Consider the following 9,025-nt stretch of genomic DNA (forward strand, 5'->3'; position numbering starts at 1 on the left):
TCTCCACAGAAATTCATGTTCAAGTTAACAGGGTATGAGTCAACTAGCTTTTGGGAACCTTGTGAATATTGTTCGTCAGATAGTCCATATCGTTTAGAAAAGAAAATCTACTTGATACTTAAAAATAAAATGAGTACTTGTGGCACCTTAGAGACTAACAAATTTATTTGAGCATAAGCTTTTGTGAGCTACAGCTCACTTCATTGACATGCATCCGATGAAGTGAGCTGTAGCTCACGAAAGCTTATGCTCAAATACGTTTGTTAGTCTCTAAGGTGCCACAAGTACTCCTTTTCTTTTTGCAGATACAGACTAACACGGCTGCTACTCTGATATTTGATACTTCTTTGTACACTTCACCTCTCCTCTTCATATGAGCTTCAAGTGTATCAATTATAGCATAGTAAGTAGATACACAAAATTTATCTCTAGGATTCAATGCTGTTTCTGTTGCACTGCTATAATTTGCTTGTTTTTTCCTGATTCGCTTGCGGGACTCGGCTTCTTTGTAGTTAGTATCAGGCAAGATATCTTTTGATATGTCTCCAAATCTTTCGAAATCATTCCTCAAAGTGTGTAAGTGGTCTGCTAATGATTGACAGAGGTCTGCACATGTTTTCAAATCCAATTCTTTTTCTGGGAGAGCTTGACTTGTGTGGTAAAAGAGAAGAGAAAAATGGGGGAAGAGTGTGTCGTGGAGTGTAAGGAAGTCTAACAAAGTTCTGATTTTTCCCATGATGACTACTTCGATGCTTTTTTTGAAATATCAAAAATCACTTTTTTTTTTTGGTGCCTCTTTCTTTGCTGGTGCCCTAAGCACGTGTTTAGTCTGCCTATTGGGTAATCCAGCCATGGCCATCCCTCTCCATTCTACTTTTAGTGGTTTGCAAAGGGGCTGTGTGCATTGGTCCATTCCACTAGCATAAACTGAATGGAGCATGAAGGCAGGGATCTGCAATCCAGCACTGCTGCCATGTGGTGAAACAAGTGCACAGCGTCTGAGTTATAACAGCTGATAAGGCTTTTACCATCCATCCGCCACCCTTACTTACTGTAAGAGTACAGAGTTCTATGACAGATTTCTTATCTTATTATTTAGTATAACTATGACATGCATTACTAACTGAGCCAACAACAATCACAAAAATAATACAAGTCTCCCAAGAGACTGTCGCACAAATGGTCTGGGGTAAGCAGGCACAGCCAAGGGAAAGCACCGTGAGGAAGAGGGGAAGGATGGTCTTATAAATAAGGCCCTAGTCTGGGACTCAGGCAAACTTAATTCATTTGACAGCTCTGTGACCTTGGGCAAGTCACTTTGGCTCTGTGCCTCAGTTTCCACATCTGTAAAATGGGGGAAATATCCCTTCCTTTGTCTGAGTTGTTTGTTTATATTGTAATCACTTTGTGCTAAGGGCTGTCTCTTACTATGCGTAGGTACAGAGTCTCACACAATTCAGTTCAGAGTCCATAAGAGCTGCTGTAATATAAAAAAGAAAAAACAGGTATTAGAGCTGGTCAAACAACAAACAATATATTTGTGCGTAATTTATTCAAAGCACAATGCCAACTTGTCAGATAAATTAGTCTGGGTTACTACTAGCTCTAGAAGTCAGTGTATGTACTTCCCTTGAATTTTATCCCATGACAAAGAATATTAAGGCCAGACTGGGCCTTGGTGTATACCTCATGTTTTGACTTCAATGGAGTTATACCCTCCTACAACAGCTCTCTTATTGGTCGATCAGAGTTGATATCTTCCGTAATTAAGGCCCCAATCCAGTACCCACACAGAATATATTGCGGGATCAGAACCCCAGAGAGATACGTACTGACTCAGTTTCTGTAAGTGTCTTCATCCAGCACCATTTCACTCTCAGGTTCTGTCTTCAGCCCACTCTCAGCAGCAACTAACCAACCTTTCAAACTCTGCCGCACACAATGCTCCAGATCTTAAAGATGCAGTAATTTCACAGAATTGTCATATTGTCTACAGCTTCATATTCTATAGTTACCAATACCCAATATTATGGAGTCCTATCTTGCAGCTGTGTGGAAGAGGTGTTTGGGATTAAGATGAGGAGGATGCTTGGAATGCCCTCCCTTCTCTGATTCTCCAAGCGTAGGGTCAGACTGGACGGAGCTGAGGAGATGCTGGGGAGAGAAAGGGACCTACAGGACATTGGCCTGGCAAGGTAAGAGGTTTCAGAGTGGTAATGACGGGTAAACATATTAATGAAACTAACAGGAAATATTACTAATGTGGGAAGGCAATCATTAATAAGGCCAAAAAAAATGCAGAGGGGGTTTAAATAATACAGTCAGATTACACCAAAGGTAAAAAATCTGTGTAGAAAGGTAATCCAAGATACAGACTTTCAACAAGTGGGATAACCCTGGATTCAGAACATCCCCTTTGGTAGAAAACCTGCAGGAAAGGGTTCTGGGGAGGATGTCTCTAGAACAGGGGTGGGCAAACTTTTTGGCCTGAGGGCCACATCAGGGTGCGAAACTGTATGGAGGGCCGGGTAGGGAAGGCTGTGCCTCCCCAAACAGCCTGGCCCCTGCCCACTATCCACCCCCTCCCACTTCCCGCCCCCCTCAGAACTCTCCACCCGTCCAAGCCCCTTCCCCCACCCCCGCTCCTTGTCCCCTGACCGCCCCCTCCCAGGACCCTCGCCCCTAACTGCCCCCCGGGACTCCCCCTATCTAACTCCCCCTGCTCCCCGACCACCCCCCCAGAACCTCTGCCCTATCCAACCACCCCCTGTTCCCCATCCCCTGACCGCCCCCTCCCAGGACCCCCATTACGATATAGATATTCAGGCCTGTCTGTAAAGGCCTATATGCTAATTTAAGTGTATTCTTATCACTTAGCTAGTTATAGAGGTATAAAAGAAAGAAAGAAAGAATCAAAATCACTGTCTGCCGGTGTAAGAGCCTTCCCTTACTGTGACAGTCTGAGGCCCTGTTCTTAGGCTAAGGCCTTTGGCTAAGCAGCAGAGGCAGCCATAAGCTAGGAAGTGTACGGTCACATCCTCACATTCCAAACTAGTCATATTAAAATAAGGCAATCTAGGGCTGTTAGAAAGGTGATCTGATCTATCACCTCCAGAGAAAGGGAAGAGCCTAGACTAGAGGTTGTAAAAGGAAATTTAGTTTAATAGTTTTCTATTCGGTAAGAACTCATTTATCAATAGACACAGCTGGGAAACCCTTATGTCTTTATAGATGTAGTCGTGAAATCCTCACTTCTGTATTGTTTTGTCATTATAGTTCCCACTTTGTTATTGTTTATTTGGATGGTCTCTGTCTGGTTCTGTGATTGTTTCTGTCTGCTGTATAATTAATTTTGCTGGGTGTAAACTAATTAAGGTGGTGGGATATAATTGGTTGAATAATCATGTTACAATATGTTAGGATTGGTTAGTTAAATTTCAGTAAAATGATTGGTTAAGGTATAGCTCAAGTTTTACTATATAGTCTGCAGTCAATCAGGAAGTAAGTGGAGGGGAATGGGAACAGGGATGGGGAAATTGGAATCATGTTTTGCTAAGGGGGGAAAAGGGAACAGGGACACAGGTAAGGCTCTGTGGTGTCAGAGCTGGGAAGGGGGACACTAAGGAAGAAAACTGGAATCATTGCTTGTTGAAAGTTCACCCCAATAAACATCGAATTGTTTGCACCTTTGGACTTCAGGTATTGTTGCTCTCTGTTCATGCAAGAAGGACCAGGGAAGTAAGCAGGTGAAGGAATAAGCCCCTAACAACCCCCCACACCAACCACCTCCCCCGGGACCCCACCCCCTATCCAACCACTCCCTTCTCCCTGACTGCCCCCCAAGACTCCCTGCACCTTATCCAACCCCCCAGCCCCCTTATCATGCCACTCAGAGCAGCATGTCTGCATGAGCGCGCAGCCCCGCTGCCGAGAGCGCTGCCCGCATGGCAGCATAGCTGCGGGGCAGGGGGACAGCAGGGGAGGGGCTGGGGCTAGCCTCCCGGGCCAGGAGCTCAGAGGCCAGGCAGGACAGTCCCGTGGGCCGGATGTGGCCCGCGGGCTGTAATTTTCCCACCTCTGCTCTAGAGAATCCCCTTGTGGAGTTCTTCCTTGATGGCTCTGTTGGGGGACAGGCTGAGGGCTTGACCTGAAATCTAGAGGACCCTTGGGGATCTAAGAGAGTCATAATGACCCCTGGGGGTTACAAGGTTCAATACTAGAAAGACATGGACAAAACTGGAAGGGATTCATAGAAGAATATAAAGTAGAAGGGGCTAGAAACATCATCATGCTGATCACATGCTGTTGTTACCAAGGCAGTTAAAATGAAATAACCCAGGATTACACCATGGTTTTAAAAAAAGGAAATGGTGGTTATTGCACAATCTAAGTTTACTTTTGTTATTCCTAGATGCTTACAGGACTATTAGTTGTCCATTTGAATTTTGCATTCTTATGTACAGATCAGCAATCGTGTTACTAGAGTACAGCCAGGAGTAATGGGATGAAACTCAAGCAGCTTTTCTGTCTGTCCCCATCATTTACTTTATTAGTTATTTGTTATTATTTGTATTGCAGAAGCACCTAGAGGGCCCACTGAGAGTTCAGGGCCCCATTGCAGTAGGTATAGTATACACATGAAAGATTGCTGCTGCCCTGAAGAGCTTACAATCTTAGCAAATGATGAGAGACAACAGGTGGAGAGAAAGCAAACAAACAGGAGGAAGAAGGAAAAGGAGAAGCTAACAGCGATATGATTAAATCTGGTAAAAGATATAGCAGTCCCAGCATACAAACTGCCTAGCACATCTCTCTGTTTGAGCCAGAGCCATAATGCATTGAAGTCAACTTAACGATTCCCATTCACTTCAACAGGCTTTGGAGTGAACTCCAGTTTTTCACAATTTAATGTATTTACACAACTACTTCTTGTTGTAAATGTATAGCATATACTGTTTGCAGAACTGGAAAGCACCTCAGGACAGACCTTGTAGGATAGAAGCTATGTAAAGAGAATGCTATTACGTTGTATTGTATTCCATTAATCGACTTTGAAAGGGACAGTTCCTTCCCTGCTAACCCTGAATTGTAGTTAAAAATAAGTCTGAGGTTCTCTAGAAGCAGAGTGAAAGAGGATGTTTTGCTTTGTGTAAAATTAGAAAAATACCTGCCAGAAAAGTCCCACACATGCAATAGTAGGAAAATAATTCCAATGTGTTTAGCTCAACACCAAGAAAGTAAAACCGAGAAGTAGTGGTAATGAAATAGTTTATCTTGAGTGAGGATGGGTGCAAGAGGATGAAACAAAGCACTTAAAAAAAAATCTCCCTTAGACCCTAAAAGTTCAAGTTATAAAGCCCCTTGAACTCTCAGTTTCTTAAAAATTGGCAGTTATTTCTGGTCCTCAAATTAAGCATTTAAACTCTGCAGCCATGTTGGCCTGGATCTCCTCATGCAATAGAGCCTGTGTCAGAGACTCAGACACATAGACTCTAAGGTCAGAAGGGATCATCATGATCATCTAGTCTGACCTCCTGCAAGTTGCCAGCCACTTCTCAAGCACTCACTGCTTTTTTCTATATCTATGTATATAATGTATTTAGATATAAAAGTGGGGGGACTGGATCGCTCCAGAGATCAATATGAATGATCCTCCAGCTCTATTTGGCTGGTTCAAAAGTAGATATCAGGAGTGCCTAAAAATCTTTTTCTGATAGCCTGCCTGATAGCCTTCCCTACATTAGAGCGACCACACATCTCATTTTGGCTGGGAGAGTCCCCTTTTTCAGCTCTGTCCCAGCTGTCCCTACTTTTTTGCCCAAAGTGGGCATTTGTCCCTGACTTGTACAGGCAGCGATGCCTCCCAGCAGCACTGGAAACGTAACCTTCTCCACTGCTGCTGGTGGTCAGCGAGGCCTTCCGAGCTGTTGCCGCAGGCAGCAGCCGCTGCTCTCCGGCCACAAGGGGGGTCACCTCTGAAGGCAGCGCTGCCTGCCAGCAGCAGAGAAATTTGCTGCTTGGTATGAGACCACAGTGGAGCTTTGGCTGGACCAAAAGTGTTTAATAAATGACAAAAGGAACAAAACTTTCATTATTTCTGACAAATTATGTTCTCTGCTATACTCTGAGGAGTGTCTGGTGTTTCCAAAGAGTTGAAGTGGATTTGTAAGGAAACTTCAAGCAATAAATCCTATCCAATTAGGCTTTAAGATTGCTCTGGGCTATCATTATGTACCAGTTTCTTAACAGTGGCATGACCATTTCCAGCATTTTGAGGAGCAGCACTGTGGTATAGGTGTCCCAACTCCAAAAAGGCTCACGTGTTTTATCAGAATTTTTCAAAACCTTTGAGATGACAGAATGGAGGGCTCTGGGATTCATAATGAATTAGGAAGCTGTGCACTTGTAGAGTTTTGACTTATATCCAACCCACGTCAGTATGAATGGAGATGAAGTTGTTAATCTCTAATGGAAACAATGTATAGAGCCATGAAAATGAAGCTGAGAGTCAGGAACATCTAAATTCTAATCCTGATTTGGTTACTGACTTGCTATGTATTCTTGGCCAAATCCAAACCACAGCTGTTCTAAGTGAGGCAAGCTAGAACAGACCAGGGTCATCCAATAACGAGACGACATACAGGACCAAAAATGGTCCTGCAAGGACCCAGGAAGGCCAGACCGCACTGAGGCTAACCTAAGAAGAGCTACAAGTAGAGTGAGGTGATTCTGAGTTCCTGGGGAGAATGGGATGAACCAGTGCCAGGGCAATTTAACTGAAGACTTGGGTGACAGATGTGTCAGCCCAGGACCTGTATTTAACAATATTACCAGGAACCTCGTATGAGTGTAGCGTAGATATAGTTTCAGGTAGTGAATTGGGTTTGGGAAGGATTTATATCTGAAGTTCCTATATTGACAATTTGTCATTAATCCTACACAGCAGTTACTAGAAATTCTTGCTCTGTGGAAAGGCTGAATAGACTGCCAGCGTAAAATGGTCCTGTATGTAAAGATGATTTTAGATCCCCAAGGGTCCTCTCCCTTTGTCAATGGCATTTACATAGTCAGAATAGGGGTTAAACCCTTTTTCTTCCCAACTTCCCCCTTACTTCAGATGATCATGGTTTTATTAAGGAGATACATTCATGGCACTCCCAGACTAATCAGGATGATAGGCAATAGTCTCTCCAACATCCCAACCTGCTTATGATCGGTCTCCTTCCTAAGTCTCTGAACTGTCTTTAGAAAATAATGTTTTCCTACTTCCCCTTAAGTATTCTTTGAGCTCGAAGAGGAAGATCTCTTCAATGCCAAGCATCTCGGGTAGGCCCCGCTTGGCAAGGGTTGAGCAAAAGGCAACGCCAGGCAGTGTCTCATTTTCAGGTTAGGGAAATATGGTCACCCTACCGCACGTGAAATAAGTTGGTGGGTTTCAGGGCAGGGTCCAATAGACAGGCATCCATATCACAAGAACCCTCTCTCAGTTCCCAAAGATTTAAAAAAACAAAACAAAATTATGGACGTAACATTACGTTTGCAAACCACTGCTCTGCTTGTATGTTCTATCCCTTTTGCCTATTCTTCGTCTGTCATCTATTTCGATTTTAAACTTTTTGTGGCAGGGTCTCTCCCATTCTGTTTGCACAGTGCCTAGCACAACAGGACCCCTCTCTCAGTTGGCACTATCATGATAAATAAGAATAAAAACCCGCATCTGCTATGGGCACCAATATGTACCTCTGACAGTCTCAGCAGAGAAATTAAGGACTGAATGGTTCATGGAGACAATTATTCTCTCTATACAAGACGAGGTGCCACAACAACAGTGTTGTTTAGGTATAGCAGCATGATAGTGTTGGGAAACTTGCACTATGCTTGCTCATGCTGTGATTATTCTATGCACAGAGTACTTCAGTTTTCAGAACTGACAATCCAGCACCAAACCCTTAAAATATAGTTAAAATAAATGGCGGTTTGTCCCTATCTCAACTCTGTAAGAAAGTCTCCTCCAGCACCAGAAATCATAAGTATCAGTAAACATACAACTTAATACTTAGGTAAGTGCACTTACTTTTTAAAACACTGCAAGATACTGCATAGGATCTTTCCCATCATTTAGTGTGTCATTCCCTCTTCTAACGGATACGTGTGGCGAGATAGGATCACATCTTCCTGGAATGTCAAGGAGAATCTAATCTTAAAACATCTTTACTTGTCCTTGAGATGGTAAAGGATGCTACTCAATATTTTCATTAATGACTTGGATAACGGAGTGGCAAGTACAGTAAAACCTGCCAAGAATGACCATTCATGGGAGTTAATATAAGTGATTGCTTGTAAGAGGTGGTCTCTCTTCAAAGGTTTTTACTCCAGAGAGGGGTGATGTTCCATGGCCTCTGCAAGTAGATGGTCTCTCTTCAGAGGTGGTCTCTAAAGCAGATTTTTCTGTACACATAAAATTTGCGAATGACACCAAGCTGGGAGGAGCTTCGAGCACTTTGGAGGAGAAGCTCAGAATTCAAAACAGCCTAAACAAATTCATCTAAATTCAACAAAGACAAGTGCAAAATACTTCACTTAGGAAGGAAAAATCAAGTGTACCGCTACAAAATGGGGAATAACTGGCTAGGTGGTAGTACTGCTCAAAAGGATCTGGGGGTTATAGTAGATCACAAATTGAATGGGTCAACAATGTGATGCAGTTGCACAAAAAGCTAATATTCTGGGATGAATTAACAAGGGTGTACTACGTAAGACACAGGAGGTAATTCTCCTGCTCTACTTGGCACTGGTAAGGCCTCAGTTGGAGTACTGTGTCCAATTCTGGGTGCTACACTTTAGGAAAGACATGGAAAAATTTGGAGAACGTCCAGAGGAGAGCAACAAAAATGATAAAAAGTTTAGAAAACCAGACCTACGAGGACAGGTTAAAAAAACTGGGAATGCTTAGTCTTGAGAAAAGACAACAAAGGGGGAACCTGATATCTTCAAATACGTTAAGGGCTGTTATAATGACGATGTG

General features: G+C 43.2%; 1 long non-coding RNA gene across 1 annotated transcript; it reads right to left on the reverse strand.

The window, feature by feature from the left end:
* Window positions 1-271: 271 nt before the first annotated feature.
* LOC142068620 (uncharacterized) lies at window positions 272-8,248 on the reverse strand. The gene is made up of 3 exons (XR_012664497.1): window positions 8,075-8,248; window positions 1,833-2,154; window positions 272-1,480 (listed from the first exon to the last, which is right to left on the reverse strand). It is a non-coding gene; the product is annotated as an uncharacterized LOC142068620 (long non-coding RNA).
* Between the last annotated feature and the right edge of the window lie 777 nt (window positions 8,249-9,025).

Source organism: Caretta caretta, chromosome 12 (assembly GCF_965140235.1).
Source record: "Caretta caretta isolate rCarCar2 chromosome 12, rCarCar1.hap1, whole genome shotgun sequence".
NCBI lineage: Eukaryota > Metazoa > Chordata > Testudines > Cheloniidae > Caretta > Caretta caretta.